The sequence below is a fragment of the Protomyctophum parallelum genome, assembly GCF_964188405.1.
Source record: "Protomyctophum parallelum genome assembly, chromosome: 23".
NCBI classification, from domain to species: Eukaryota; Metazoa; Chordata; class Actinopteri; order Myctophiformes; family Myctophidae; genus Protomyctophum; species Protomyctophum parallelum.
The window spans coordinates 3,465,742-3,480,276 of NC_139715.1; the positions used below are offsets into that span (position 1 = coordinate 3,465,742).

Sequence of the window (14,535 nt, forward strand, 5' to 3'; positions counted from 1 at the left end):
GTTGTTTCATTTACTGTTTTCATTTATGTTTATGTGGCAGCAGTGTCTGCCACATCTTCCAAAACAATTATTCCACATAAATGAAAACAGTGAATGAAAAAACAGGGGACCCCCCCTCCCCCCATGTATTAGGAGGACAATATCAGTCACCAGGAGAAAAAAAGACGGATGTTTTCGATGAATCTATCACGGTTACATTAGGGTTTGAAGTTAAAAGTTAAGTTATTTTTTAAGTGAAATTAAATTTCACTTGACACGCTGTGTCATGCTGAAAAAGTCACAATGTCATAATAATAATAATAATAATAATAATAATAATAATAATAATAATAATAATAATAATAATAATAATAATAATAAAACTTTATTTGTGTAGCACCTTTCATGACATGAAATGCAGCTCAATGTGCTTTACAGATGTGTCATAATGCCATGCATTGTGAGCTTGGAGACGTCACTCTTTCCTTTTTAATATGGCAGGGCAGGAGGATAGACAAGGCTCTACTGTGTTACCAAAAATAAACCCCAAATAAATAGATTCTTAACCACTTAAAGTTTAAACCATATATACTTTATTGTTTTCCCCAGGGTTATACAGTGTACTATATATATTTCCCCCCCCCCCCTCTATACCATATATCTTTTTATTTATGTTCTATGAATTGACTCTACAAGCTCACAAGGTCTCGTTGTAGATCGGCTAGGTGAACAGTTGAGGCAGGGGCGGGTGCCGAAGATGCGGCAGCGGGGGTATTGTCGGTGGTTGTATGGCGGGCCGAACACCCTCCACCCCTGCCTCTGGGCGTTGTCTGAAAAAAAGCTTGACCGAGCGGACCGAGCGACCTCCACCCCCGCCATAGTGGTCACGCTTGCTGGTCACCACGGCAGTCGGCTCATACTGTAGATACTCTGGACGTGGCCTACCGGCATGCGGTGTCCGCCATTGTTACGGTGGCGGCGGCTGCGGAGGTGGCGGCTGGGGGTAGCGGCTGGGGCGGCGGCAGGGGGAGCTTTGGGGTGGCGGCTGCGGAAGCGGCGGCTGGGGGAGCGGCGGGGGCGGCGGATGGGGGTAGCGGCTGGGGCGGCGGCAGGGGGAGCTTTGGGGTGGCGGCTGCGGAAGCGGCGGCTGGGGGAGCGGCGGGGGCGGCGGATGGGGGTAGCGGCTGGGGCGGCGGCAGGGGGAGCTTTGGGGTGGCGGCTGCGGAAGCGGCGGCTGGGGGAGCGGTGGGGGCGGCGGATGGGGGTAGCGGCTGGGGCGGCGGCAGGGGGAGCTTTGGGGCGGCGGAAGCGGCGGCTGGGGGAGCGGCGGGGGCGGCGGCGGCGGCTGGGGGAGCGGCTGGGGCGGCGGCGGCGGCTGGGGGAGCGGTGGGGGCGGCGGATGGGGGTAGCGGCTGGGGCGGCGGCAGGGGGAGCTTTGGGGCGGCGGCTGCGGAAGCGGCGGCTGGGGGAGCGGCTGGGGCGGCGGCGGCGGCTGGGGGAGCGGCTGGGGCGGCGGCGGCGGCTGGGGGAGCGGCGGGGGCGGGAGCGACCTCCACCCCCGCCATAGTGGTGACGACGCCAACTGGGAATGCGTCGTTTTCCCCAACCAGACTGACGACGCCAACCGCCAATGCGACGTTGTCCCCAGCGATTCAAGCGACGTTTTCCCCAACGTCGCAGACGCCAACCGCCAGACTGACGACCGCCACCAATGCGTTGTCCAGTCCAGCCAGACTGCGGAGTCTTCATGCGACGCACGCTTCCAACGTTGAGTTGTGGGACTTTCACACCGTACCTAAAGGAAGGAGGACATTCACATTGACTTTTATTATTTGACATGACGACAAAAACAATTCATTACAATGTAAATTTGCCCCTTACAATTTACAATTTAGGCATTTGGCAGACACTCTTAATCCAGATAGCGACTTACAGTAAGCGAGTAACCAAAAACACGTGGTAATGCATCATATACATAAAACATTGTCATCATGAATCATATACGATTATACGTATAAGCTCAGCCTTTGCATACGCCTGTTTTATAGTTATAGTGCTCGGTGTGAATGGCCCCTTACGTGTTTTTATATCTGTAAAGCAGAATCGTGGTTTTAGAGGAGTTCTATAGGTAATTGTTGGTATTATTATTTGTTGTAGTAGTTATTTAGTAGTAATATAGATGTTATTCGCATGTTATTATGACAGATACCAGGTTCATTTGTTGACCTGGCATCCCATTGACTATAGTATTCACACAGCGGCCATTTTGCGCTGACATCATTACAGTATGTGCAGGTTGTTAATAAATGTAACCCGAACAGGGTGGTATTTCATTAACTTAATACTATTTAGGTAATGAAATGCCACCCCATTCGGGTGACATTGTTAAGTTAACCCATTTAGGCCTGACGTCAAAATTAAAAAAATATATATTCTAAATTCCGACAGTTTTCTGAAAAACCTCATGTTTCTAGGTCAGTGGTTCTCAAACAATTTCATGTCAAGGACCCCCGAATATATATGAGATTGGCCGCCGACCCCCATCTAAAAAATGTTGTTCCAGGGGCACCCCGCCACCCCCCACCCAGTAGCAAAGATTTGAGTTAAAAACTCGCTCTGTAATAATATATATTCAAAGATTTCAGGCATATTTTCACCATTTTTCAAAAATAGCAGACCTACAAGCTCATAGCGCGCCACCGAGTGGCACGCTATGAGCTTGTAGGTCTGCTATAGCTAAATTATAACATAATGTATGCAACACCAAAAGGGGTTAAAGGAAAATTCCATGCTAGAAGGCTTTCTTACCTATATTTGTAGTTGTTACGTCCCCACCAAAGAGGTCCAGGTGTTATTTTGTGCTAATATAAGCCCTCAATGGGGGTTGGGTTTTTGTGCTAATTATTATTATTTCCATCGATATAAGTAGTAAAGTGTGCCACTTATACTACTGATACTATTTACATTATTAAGAGAGGATATATACATTTTAGCAACATTCAATTAAATTCAATGCAATTCAATTCATTGAGGGCTAGGGGAAATAGCCAATAATGCACTATTGCACAAAATTACACCAGGACCTCTTTGGTGGGGACATAACAACTACAAATATAAGTAAGAAAGCCTTCTAGCATGGGATTCTCCTTTAACCCATTTTGGGGCGGGAACCCCTTTTGGTGTTAGCATTATGGCATGCTTTCTACAAGCTCTACAAGCTCATAGCACGGCACTGAATGCTGCACTACGAGCTTGTAGGTCTGCTATTTTTGAAAGATCGAAGAACGACTGACATAGAAACTAGTAGGGGAGCCTTTCAATCAAGATTCTGATTTTGGAATGTTAATTTTTGGAGACGGGTAGGCTATATCTTGATTTTTGGAGTTACCAGAATGCAAAAAAAATAAGAAATTATCCAATTTTTTAGCATGTGCAATTAGCATAATTCAGAAAGTTCAGAAAACTGTCAGGATTTAGAAGACATTTTTAGAATCTGATCTCAGATCAAAATGGGTTAATAGCAAAATGGCCACCTTGTGAATATGGTGAATTGTTTGTATAGTTTCAATGTACAGATGAGTTTTATAATTATACTATACTGTTAGGAATGATGACATGTTTACCTACTGTACCTGCTGTATGATCCTATGCATTTGATGTACTATCTCATGTTTGCGGTGCTTACTGTAAATCGCTCTGGATTAAACCCATTCAGGACGGGAACCCAGGTTTTGGTGTTTTAACGTAAGCATTACTGTTATACTTTAGCTATTGGAAAATAGAAGATCAATACAAGCTCGTAGTGCGGCACTGAAGGCATGAAATAGTTTGAGAACCACTGATATAGAAACATAGGTTTTTCAGAAAACATTTTAGAATACATTTTGTAGAAAAGTAGTATTAGTAGTAATAGTATTAAAGAGTCCTTACTTGTCAAACATCCGGCTAACGTCTGAACGCCTTAAAGAGACTGCATGATTCTCTACAACACAAGACAAAAAACATGTATTCATCTATTATAATTATTATATCATCTATTATATCATTATTATTTAATCTATTATATAATTATTATATCATCTATTATATCATTCATAAATTATATCTCCACAAAGCACTGTCATATACAATCAACAGTCAAAATACAATATGTTATTATATGCTATTATAATTAATTAGATGAATAATTTACAACTAACACCATGGAGAGTGCAAAGTACTCATAAGTATAGACTAACTACAAAATTGTGATTACATTATGAAAGCAAGGCGTGTACACAATAATCATATTATTTATATATAGTTACTAGTATATCCATAATATCCTGTACTGAAATAAATGTTTTGAAAAGAGGCACAGAAAGACTGAAATTCTTTTATCCAAAATGAGTTAATATCACAGGCAGACTCTTCACATACTAGAGCATGTCTGAAATAAGTGTAAATATGAAATAAATGCTTAGTGTAATTTTAGAGTCCACAGAAGTGAACCTGTTAAGTTTTCTCAACTCACTGTTTCTCTGCAAGACATTAATCTATAAGCCATATCTCCTCAACTGGTGGACAACCACTATGTCAATTTGAAGCTATGATTCCCTGCTTTCATATGACAACAAAAATACTAAAGTCCCTCAGTCAAATTTGGTCACGATATGGTAACAATCAATGTATTTGAAATGAACTGAACTCAATCCAAACAACATGTCTACATTCAGTATACAGTAGATGGATGCTGAGTATTTCAGCCGCATCTCAGTAGTTTTTGACACTGACGTATCCATACCTAAAGCCCAAACCTGACCAATGCAACTACCGCTAGTCGCTACTCCTTGCAACAAAACGGTTGCAAAAGGTCAACGGCACCAATGCAGCTCCGGGCGTTGGGGCTAATGTGTTTTGCAACTCAAGTATCGTTGCATTTTGCAAGGAGTTCCACGGCGAATCATTGGTGCCGTTCGGGCTTTAAAGGACAACTTTAGTTTTCTTTCAACCACGGTTCATGTTTTAGGTTGTTGTTAGAGAAAGTAAAAGATGAGTGTTCATTTTTCTTCATTTGCTGCTTTCTTTTGTTTTAAGGATTTTAGCGGTTTTTGACAAGGGGGACGGGGGCATTCGAGCATGGGGCTAAATATGTATTTCTTTACAAAATATTATGGCGATTTTTTGTTTTAATTATTTACTATAGTCCTACTAGACTCCAAGAAATTACATCTGGCCACAGAAGATCACAGGATCTACTGAATGTGAAGGTAGCCTACTGGGGGGAAGCCACACTGTGTCATAGGCAGTTTGACACATTCAGTAGATCTCGTGATCTTTTGTGGCCAGATGTAATTTCTTGGGGTTTAGTAGGACTACAGTAAATAATAAAATAATAAATCGCTATGACATTTTGTAAAAATAAATACATATTTAGCCCCATGCTCGAATACCCCCGCACCCCTGTCAAAAAACGCCAAAATTCCTAAAACGAAAGAAAGCAGCAAACTAATAACAACCTAAAACATGAACCTTGGTTGAAAAAAAGTTGTCCTTTAAAGGAGAATTCCATGCTAGATGGCTTTCTTAACTTTCTCACCTTTCTTTGTATAGTTGTTACGTCCCCACCAAAGAGGTCCAGCTGTTTTTTTGTGCAAAAACTCCTTATTGGCTATTTCCCCTACCATAAGCCCTCAATGAATTGCATTGAATTGAATGGGAATTGAATGGGGCTATGGGGTGTTGTGCTAATTCACTTATTTCCATCGAACTAAGTAGTAAAGTGTGCTACTTGGGATATTATTTACATTATGAAGAGAGGATGTATACAAAAAAATATATAATTTTGAGCGATGGAAATAAGTGAATTAGCACAACACCCCATAGCCCCATTCAATTCAATGCAATTCATTTAGGGCTTATGGTAGCGGGAATAGCCAATAAGGAGCTTTTGCACAAAATTACACCTGGACCTCTTCGGTGGGGACGTAACAACTACAAAGAAAGATAAGAAAGCCTTTTATGGAATTGTCCATAAAGCCCAGTACATGTTTGTGGGCGTTTTACCTTCTTTACGGCGTTGACTCCGAGCGTCCACCAGACCAGGCATCAACACACCCAGCAGCACCATCAGCACAGCGGCAGGCGCAATAAGGCCCTTCATCCTGCAACACAGAACCAGACACATCCATCATGACACATAATAATTAGGGCCGGGACTAATTGCGATTAATTTAGATGAATTAACTACAGAAATATTAATCGCGATTAACTACAGATAAATTAATCGCACCTTTTTTTTCACCGCAGAATGTTTCTTACTGGGCGCTTTTCTATAGTACTGAAAACTGGAAATATTAAAAAGTCTCACCATTTTGTGTTGCCTAGAACTGGAGGTCTGACAAAAAACATTAACAATATGAAGTAAGTACAGCTTTGTGATGTCACTGAGATGTACTTGTTACTGTTACTAATTTTTTTTCAGACCTCCAGTTCTAGGCAACACAGAATGGGGTGACTTTTTATTATTATTTCCACAACAGGTATATTAATTACAGTAAAATGTTGAAAATGAGTGGTATCCTGTAGTCACTATTCATTGATTCACTGGGATACCAAAAAACATTTAAAAAAAAGGTTTCTCGCTGTTCTCGGGTTGAATATTGATATGCGATTAAAATGCGATTAATCTAGATTAATTAATCGCAAAGCCTCTGATTAATTAGATTTTTTTTTTAATCGAGTCCCAGCTCTAATAATAATGTTAGCTTCTCACGCAAATCATGACATATCAGTGCCCTTCAGTATGCCTATCTACTAGCAATAATGAATAGAGTATTGTTGCAAAAAATTACGTCTATACCAAGGTTATAATAGTTAACTAAAAAACGAAAACTAGAATTTAACTTTTTTTTTTTTGTTAACTGAAACTAATAAAAACTAAAGATAAATTAAAAAACGATAACTAAACTGAAACTGTATTTTGTGTCCTCAAAACTAACTAAAACTAACTAACTAATTATAGACAAAATACCCTTAGTTTTAGCTTTTATCAATATTTATATGCCTTTCGGATATTTATAATATACTCCTTTTAAAGCACCGCACGGCAGCATGTAGCCACGCTAACCCTAACCCACAAATAAACCAAAGTACGAAAAAAAACTAAAACTAATTTTCACCAAAATAAAAACGAAATAAAAACTAGCAAACCCGCTCTAAAAGCTAACTAAAACTAACTGAATTAGGAAAAAAAAAAAGTCAAAACTAACTAAAACTAAACTATAATGAAAAAAAACAAAAAACTATTATAACCTTGCTCTATAGCATACCTTTCTGCAGACTCAACGCTGTATAAGGTGTGTATTAGGTCTCCAAGAGGATGGAATGTATTGTGTCTTAACGGTTGAGGGGTTCGTCTGCCTTTTATATGTCTTTGGGTAGAGCGTGGCTTTGAACCTTGTCATTGCATGTTGTAATACATATACGTACGGTACGGTATGTGGACACTCATAATCTCTAATCTCAAAGTAGCACATGTTGTTCACAGTAGCGCTTCCTCCTCCTATCACTTCCTCCAGTTCTCCAAATCTCACACCCCCAAATTATTTTACTTTTATGTAACCTTCATCTAACCAGTACAATCACATTGAGACTGCGTCTCTCTTACAAGTGGGAAATGGCCAAGAGGCAGACATAAAATTACACTTCAATACCACATCGTCAATGTTATACATTTTGAACCAGCAAATACAACGTCCATGATACACCTTGAAGTACCTATGCATAAATACAACAAGTCACCTGTCCTACTTTTTAGTAGCAGGGCAAAATACACAATATACACAATCTACACGATCTGAGCCGATTATAATAAATATATAGGCATGAACATAGGCCAGTAGTACATATATCCAAACATGTGCAGGTGTTGGATTGTACGTGATCCTTTTGAAACTTCTCAAGGGAACTTTCAAAGCCAATTTTAGTCTGGACTGTAGAATAGATCATTCCACGACCAAGGGCCAAAGAAGGCCAGACATGTTTTACCCCCCCTCTGATTTGAATGCTGGTACTACACACCGCAGCCAAGCATTTGACCTGAGGTTTAGGCCGTTTTATTATATTCTTGTATTCTTTAACACACTCACTCCAGAGACCCCCCCCCCCCCCCCCGGGCCACCAGTTTCCCATGCATGCTTTAAAATACCAAAAATATTGAACCCATTCACTGCGGGAACCCCCTTTGGTGTTATAACCATTATGTTATACTTTAGCTATTGAAAAATAGCAGATCTACAAGATCATACGAGCTTGTAGGTCTGCTATTTTTGAAAAAATCGAAGAACGACTGACACAGAAACACAGCTTTTTCAGAAAACTGTCAGGATGTATACAGAAAACCTTTTTAGAATCTGATCTCAGGTCAAAATGGGTTATTAACCCATTCTGACCTGAGATCAGATTCATACGAGGTTTCCGCCGGACACACACTGGTCTGATGAACCCATTCTGACCTGAGATCAGATTCTAAAAATGTCAGTCGCTCTTCGATTTTTCAAAAATAGCAGACCTACAAGCTCGTATCGGCGCGATATGAGCTTGTAGATCTGCTATTTTTAAATAGCTAAAGCATAACATGATGCTGACACCAAAATGGGTGCCCGGTCAGAATGGGTTCATGAGTTGGACGGCGGTCTTTCTGCCACAAAGCGCCGTGCATCTGACTGCCTGGAACAATCTTATCTCTTTATAGATCTATTTCATCATTCAGCAGCTTCAGCAACTTCCTTATTATATTCACATCTCGACCTGTTTATGCCTCTAAGCTGACACGTCGAGCGATGACACTGCATGATGTATTTGCACTGTGCTCGTCTTCCTCTATTGCCTAACCACTGAGGATGATGAAGATGCGGTGGTTGGTGGAAACCATATTTAATGTATGTATTTCAATGGGTCCTCCCATGCTGGTAAAAATGGTAAATGGTGTATTTATATATAGCGCCTTTATCCAAGGCGCTTTACATAGATTGTGCATTACATTCACTCATTCACACACACACATTCACACACCTTTACATACACACTAAACCCAAGCGTTTAGGTTATAAACAGTATTAAACACTTATTTGTAACACTTTTTAAACGTGTCACAGTGTTTAGATTATAAACAGAAGAACATGTTTAATCGCCAGTAACACTTTTTAAACACATAAACGTGTTTAGTTTTTCCAATCAAAGTCAGTCATATAATGTGTTTAGAATTTGAACACTACAGTAGGTGTTCTCGTGAGGTGTTTGAGTGAACTCGTGTTCTACTGTATTTTATGACCATTAATAAACATTTGGCATTTTATTATTACACACATGGTGTTTAGGTTTAAACGCGTCACATGTCCCAGGGATTTACAGTGTATACAGTAGATTCATGCAGTACTGTACGCGTCGCACATCTGGCAGGCCACAACTATAAAAGTGCTCTCCACAGAGAGCATACGGTATGTGACTGTTTCTGACAGAGGCTAAGTCATTTCTGGGTTTTTTTTTCATGTCATATGAAAGCAGGGAATCATAGCTTCAAAGTGACATATTGGTTGTTCAGTTTGACCCACCAGTGTTGGAGATATGGCTTATAGAGTAATGTCTTGCAGAAAACAGCGAGTTGAGGAAAAACAGGCTTGAAATTAAAGGTTCACCTCTGTGGTCTCTTCACATTACACCTATAGCTACATGTCTAAGCATTTCGTTCATATTATTTAAATGTCGATTTCAGCTCTGACATTTATTTCAGACATGCTCTAGTATGTGAAGCGTATACGCCTTGTGCTATATATTAAGAAAAAAATAAAATCTGTTTTTCTCCTCTCCTCCTTGCCACTATGACTGTCTCTGTATCAAAAAGAGTCACGTGTTGTACCCCCCCCCCCCCCCTTAGCAACGTGTTCTGTGTTTGTGACAAGATGTGCGCTGTGTAACTAACTACTACAACTGTGTTGCGGTCGGACTACATGCAGTCTCTTCCTCTTTTTTTCGCTCCTTCTCGTTCTTAAGTAAACCCTTCAAAAGGGGAAGCCATGCTTTCCATTTCTCACTGTGTGTGTTCTGGGTTTCAACCTCATGCCAGTTTCTAGCGTCTGTCTGGCGGCAGAACAATAATAATAATAATAAAATAATAAAACTTTATTTGTATAGCACCTTTCATGACATGAAATGCAGCTCAAAGTGCTTTACAGAACAATGGAGAATAAAAGAAAAGCAAGGCAACGACATTAAAAAAACAAGCAGTAATGCAATACAGTGAGGACATGAATAACAAAAAATAAAAAATAAAAATAAAAGATCAATTAAAAGCAATGTTGTAGAAGTGGGTCTTGAGCTGACCTTTAAAAATGTCTACAGAGGCTGCCTGACGAAGGTACAGTGGGAGCTTGTTCCATGCCGACGGCCCGTAGAAGCAAAAAGCTGCTTCCCCGTATTTTTTAGTTGCCATTTTTTTAGGCAAAGCGAGCAGGCCAGCAGTGGGCCAGCAATGACCCAGAGATCTGGCTTCATAGCCTTAATCCATTCTGACCTGAGATCAGATTCATACGAGGTTTCCACTGGACACACACTGGTCTGATTAACCCATTCTGACCTGAGATCAGATTCTAAAAATGTCAGTCGTTCTTAGATTTTTCAAAAAATAGCAGACCTACAAGCTCGTAGCGCGCCACTCGGTGGCGCGCTATGAGCTTGTAGATCTGCTATTTTTCAATAGCTAAAGCATAACATTTGTACTTTTACAATTATTTGAAAAAACTGGAGATTTTAATTTTGATTAGAAAACATACATTAACCACTTCAACGCTATACATTTCGGCCATTTGAAAATAGCCGATCGATCGGCTATTTTCAATCGATTTTGTACACATTTTGAACTTGTGAAATGGGACATTCTGCAATACGAGTACATTTTATGATTTTAAGTACTGCAATATAAGTACATTTTGATGCCGATACTTTTGTACTTTTACTAAAGTACATTTTCAATTCCGTACTTACGATGAAGTAGCCTACTTCTAAATTGCAGTATTTGTACTTTTACTTAAGTAAAACAATTTAGTACTTTTTCCACCACTGCTGTACAGTATGCACACATGCCTGGATTGATGTGTCTGAATTCTATTCATTTTCAATTTTCTTTTTATAGCTACTTCTATAGCTTGTGCTTTCCAAAAGTTAAAAGATTAACTACACATGATTTCCGGAGTCAGGTAATATAACAACTTTTTTGAGATTCGGTATATAGCCTAGTCTATAATTGGCCTCCAGAGTTTGTGAGAGGGACCCATATATTTGACAAAAGAAATCCCATAAATCATGAATGCAGGGCAACAACAAGGGCAACAACTTACATCCTACATTATACATTTGTCAATGTTGACCTTGGGCCGACGGTGTACAGAAACCGTTGCCTAACTACGGCGATTTGCGCACGTGACCCCCAGCATTATGCCTGCGCACGTGACCCCCAGCATTATGCCTGTGCGCTGACCTGAACCCAGCTGCAGCACAGCTCAGTGGGAGAGGGGAAATGACAGACTGGATCTGGCCCTTCGACAACAACATTATATAATACCATGTAGGTTGGTTGTAGTCAGGAGAGAGTCGAGAGAGACTCGGAGTAGAGTCGCTGCTCCTTCGCCTGGAAAGGAGCCAGCTTAGGTGGTTCGGGGCATCTGGTTAGGATGCCTCTGGGGCGTCTTCCTATAGGGAGGTCCTCGAGGCACGTACCACTGGGAGGAGACATCCAGGGCATCTGGTTAGGATGCCTCTCGGGCGTCTCTCTATAGGGAGGTCCTCGAGGCACGTCCCACTGGGAGGAGACCCCCGGGGCAGACCAAGGACCACGTCCCACTGGGAGGAGACCCCCGGGGCAGACCAAGGACCACGTCCCACTGGGAGGAGACCCCCGGGGCAGACCAAGGACCACGTCCCACTGGGAGGAGACCCCCGGGGCAGACCAAGGACCACGTCCCACTGGGAGGAGACCCTGGGGAAGACCAAGGATCACGTCCCACTGGGAGGAGATGGATGGAGGTTGTAGTCAATATGGTGTTAATTGTTGTTCGAATGTCATTAAAATATTCAACGCCACTTTGACGCATTTTTTAAAACCTGCTCTTCTCTGGCCGCGCTCAATGAATAACTACCTCTCCACTCCGCTCATATCCTCTGTGTTGGACAGTCTCTTCCTTTTTCTCGTTCCTAGTATAGACCGATTCCGTAGCGGGTCTCATGGTCGCAGCCTACGTATTTCCTGTAGGCGGACTCGACGTAGCTGCAGGGGTAAAACCCTCACCAGGCGCATCTCTTCCACTACAGTGAACGGCAGAGTGACTGATTTTTTGCCTCAAACTTTACTCTTTTACCTGCTTTTTTACTAACACTAACATTACAAAGATGCCCAGAACATCGAGATGAACCTATGTAGTTTATGGCTGCTCCAACAGTAGTGGCAACATAAAAAATAAATAAAAACGGAATGTCTAATATCCACCGCAGTGGCGGGGACCAGAGCCATTGAGTAATGGTTGAGACGAAGCAGTGAAAGATACATAACGCCAGTCTTACCCAATACCAAATACTTCTGTTTTAGGCTGCTGTACTTTATACCTCATACTTTAAATGCTTAGTATGAGGTATAAAATACAGCAGCCTTGTGTTCATAAAACAGAAAGATTGGGTATTGGGTAAGACTGAAATTATGTATCTTTCAGGACCTTTCACTGCTTTGTCTCAACCATTACTCAATGGCTCTGGTCTCAGCCACCACATGGATATTTTGACATTCCGTATTTATTTATTTTGTATGTTGCCACTACTGTTGGAGCAGCCATAAACTACACAGGTTCATCTCGATGTTCTGGGCATCTTTGTAATGTTAGTGTTAGTAAAAAAGCAGGTAAAAGAGTAAAGTTTGAGGCAAACTAACATCAGTCACTCTGCCGTTCACTGTAGTGGAAGAGATGCGCCTGGTGAGGGTTTTACCCCCGCAGCTACGTCGAGTCCGCCTACAGGAAATACGTAGGCTGCGACCATGAGACCCGCTACGGAATCGGTCTATAGCCCAGCCTTTCATTAGAAATGGGAAGCCATGCTGGGCTCGGTTTGTGTGTTCTGGGTTTCAACCTCATGCCAGGATGCCGTCTGGATGCAGAACAAGGACCAAGGGGACCGGGCTTTAGGACCAAGGGGACCTGGCTTTAACCTAATCTCTACGCTTGGAGATCTGGAGACAGTCTGTCTCCCTTTAAACCTTTTAGACCTGAGGACGATTCTACAAAATCCTAACCTATATGTGTTTCTATGTTTTTCTAACCTTTTTTACACGTCAAGGACCCCCAGAATTATCTGTATGTGGCTGTGCAGGACCCCCCATGTGGAAATATGTTGCTCCAGGGACCCCCCCAGAAGCAAAGATTTGAGTTAAAAACGTTTGCTCTGAAAGAATATATATTGAAAGATTTGCACCACATTTTCACGACTTAAAAAAGAATAGCAGACCTAGCTCGTAGCGCGCCACTCGGTGGCGCGCTATGATCTGCTATTTTTTTCAATAGCTAAAGTATACAACATAACGCTTAAAACACCAAAAGGGGTTCCCAGCCCAAAATGGGTTAAACCGACCTTCCAAAACATTTCAAAACTACTTTTCTATCCGCCTCTCTCTCTCTCTCTCTCTCTCTCTCTAGGCTGTCCTCAGACGAGCTCTCCGTCATCTCTTCCAGTCATCCCGGTTCTCGGTACGTCTGACTAGTCCGTTGGCGCTTTGCGCTCCTGTGTCTTTCTTAAGTACATCCACATAATTATGTTAAAATACTTTCAGTGCCATTGCCGAAGCCCTTTTTATAGTGCATTCGATCGAGCGACCCATAATGCTATACTCACGTTAGCCGGTTAGCTAGCTGTGTTGTTAGCACAGCACTGGATCGTCTTAGATCGCCGTCGCCAATAATAGTCCATTCTAACCGTTTCTTTCAATCGCCTGTATCTCCTATTCCTTGTCCCATATGGCATTTTAGGTCAAAACAGCGTTTCTTTGACGGCACAGAGACGGCGATGTGGAGCTCTCCAGTGCTCCGGCATAGATCGATCACGCAAACAAAGGTTGTCTCGGCTCCGTCTAGCTGGCAGGGATAATCCACTTCCGGTTGACTGAAAATGTGGCTTTTCAAAAGCTCGACTGGAAGAAATGCTGGCGTGAATTAGGTCCTAATTTTTCAATAAATGTGTTAATGTGAGAAGTCCTCTTGACCGGTGCCCGTGGGTTGGTTGGTTCCCACCACAGCGCTAGTCTCATTCTCCTGGTGTCTTTGGCAGTGTCCTGCTAGTCTCATTCTCCTGGTGTCTTTGGCAGTGTCCTGCTAGTCTCATTCTCCTGGTGTCTTTGGCAGTGTCCTGCTAGTCTCATTCTCCTGGTGTCTTTGGCAGTGTCCTGCTAGTCTCATTCTCCTGGTGTCTTTGGCAGTGTCCTGCTAGTCTCATTCTCCTGGTGTCTTTGGCAGTGTCCTGCTAGTCTCATTCTCCTGGTGT

At 42.1% G+C, this 14,535-nt stretch overlaps 1 long non-coding RNA gene across 1 annotated transcript; it reads right to left on the bottom strand.

The window, feature by feature from the left end:
* Positions 1-1,718: 1,718 nt before the first annotated feature.
* LOC310854384 lies at positions 1,719-7,323 on the bottom strand. Its single transcript, XR_014568901.1, has 4 exons — positions 7,290-7,323; positions 6,025-6,122; positions 3,919-3,961; positions 1,719-1,774 (listed from the first exon to the last, which is right to left on the bottom strand). It is a non-coding gene; the product is annotated as an uncharacterized lncRNA (long non-coding RNA).
* Positions 7,324-14,535: the final 7,212 nt, after the last annotated feature.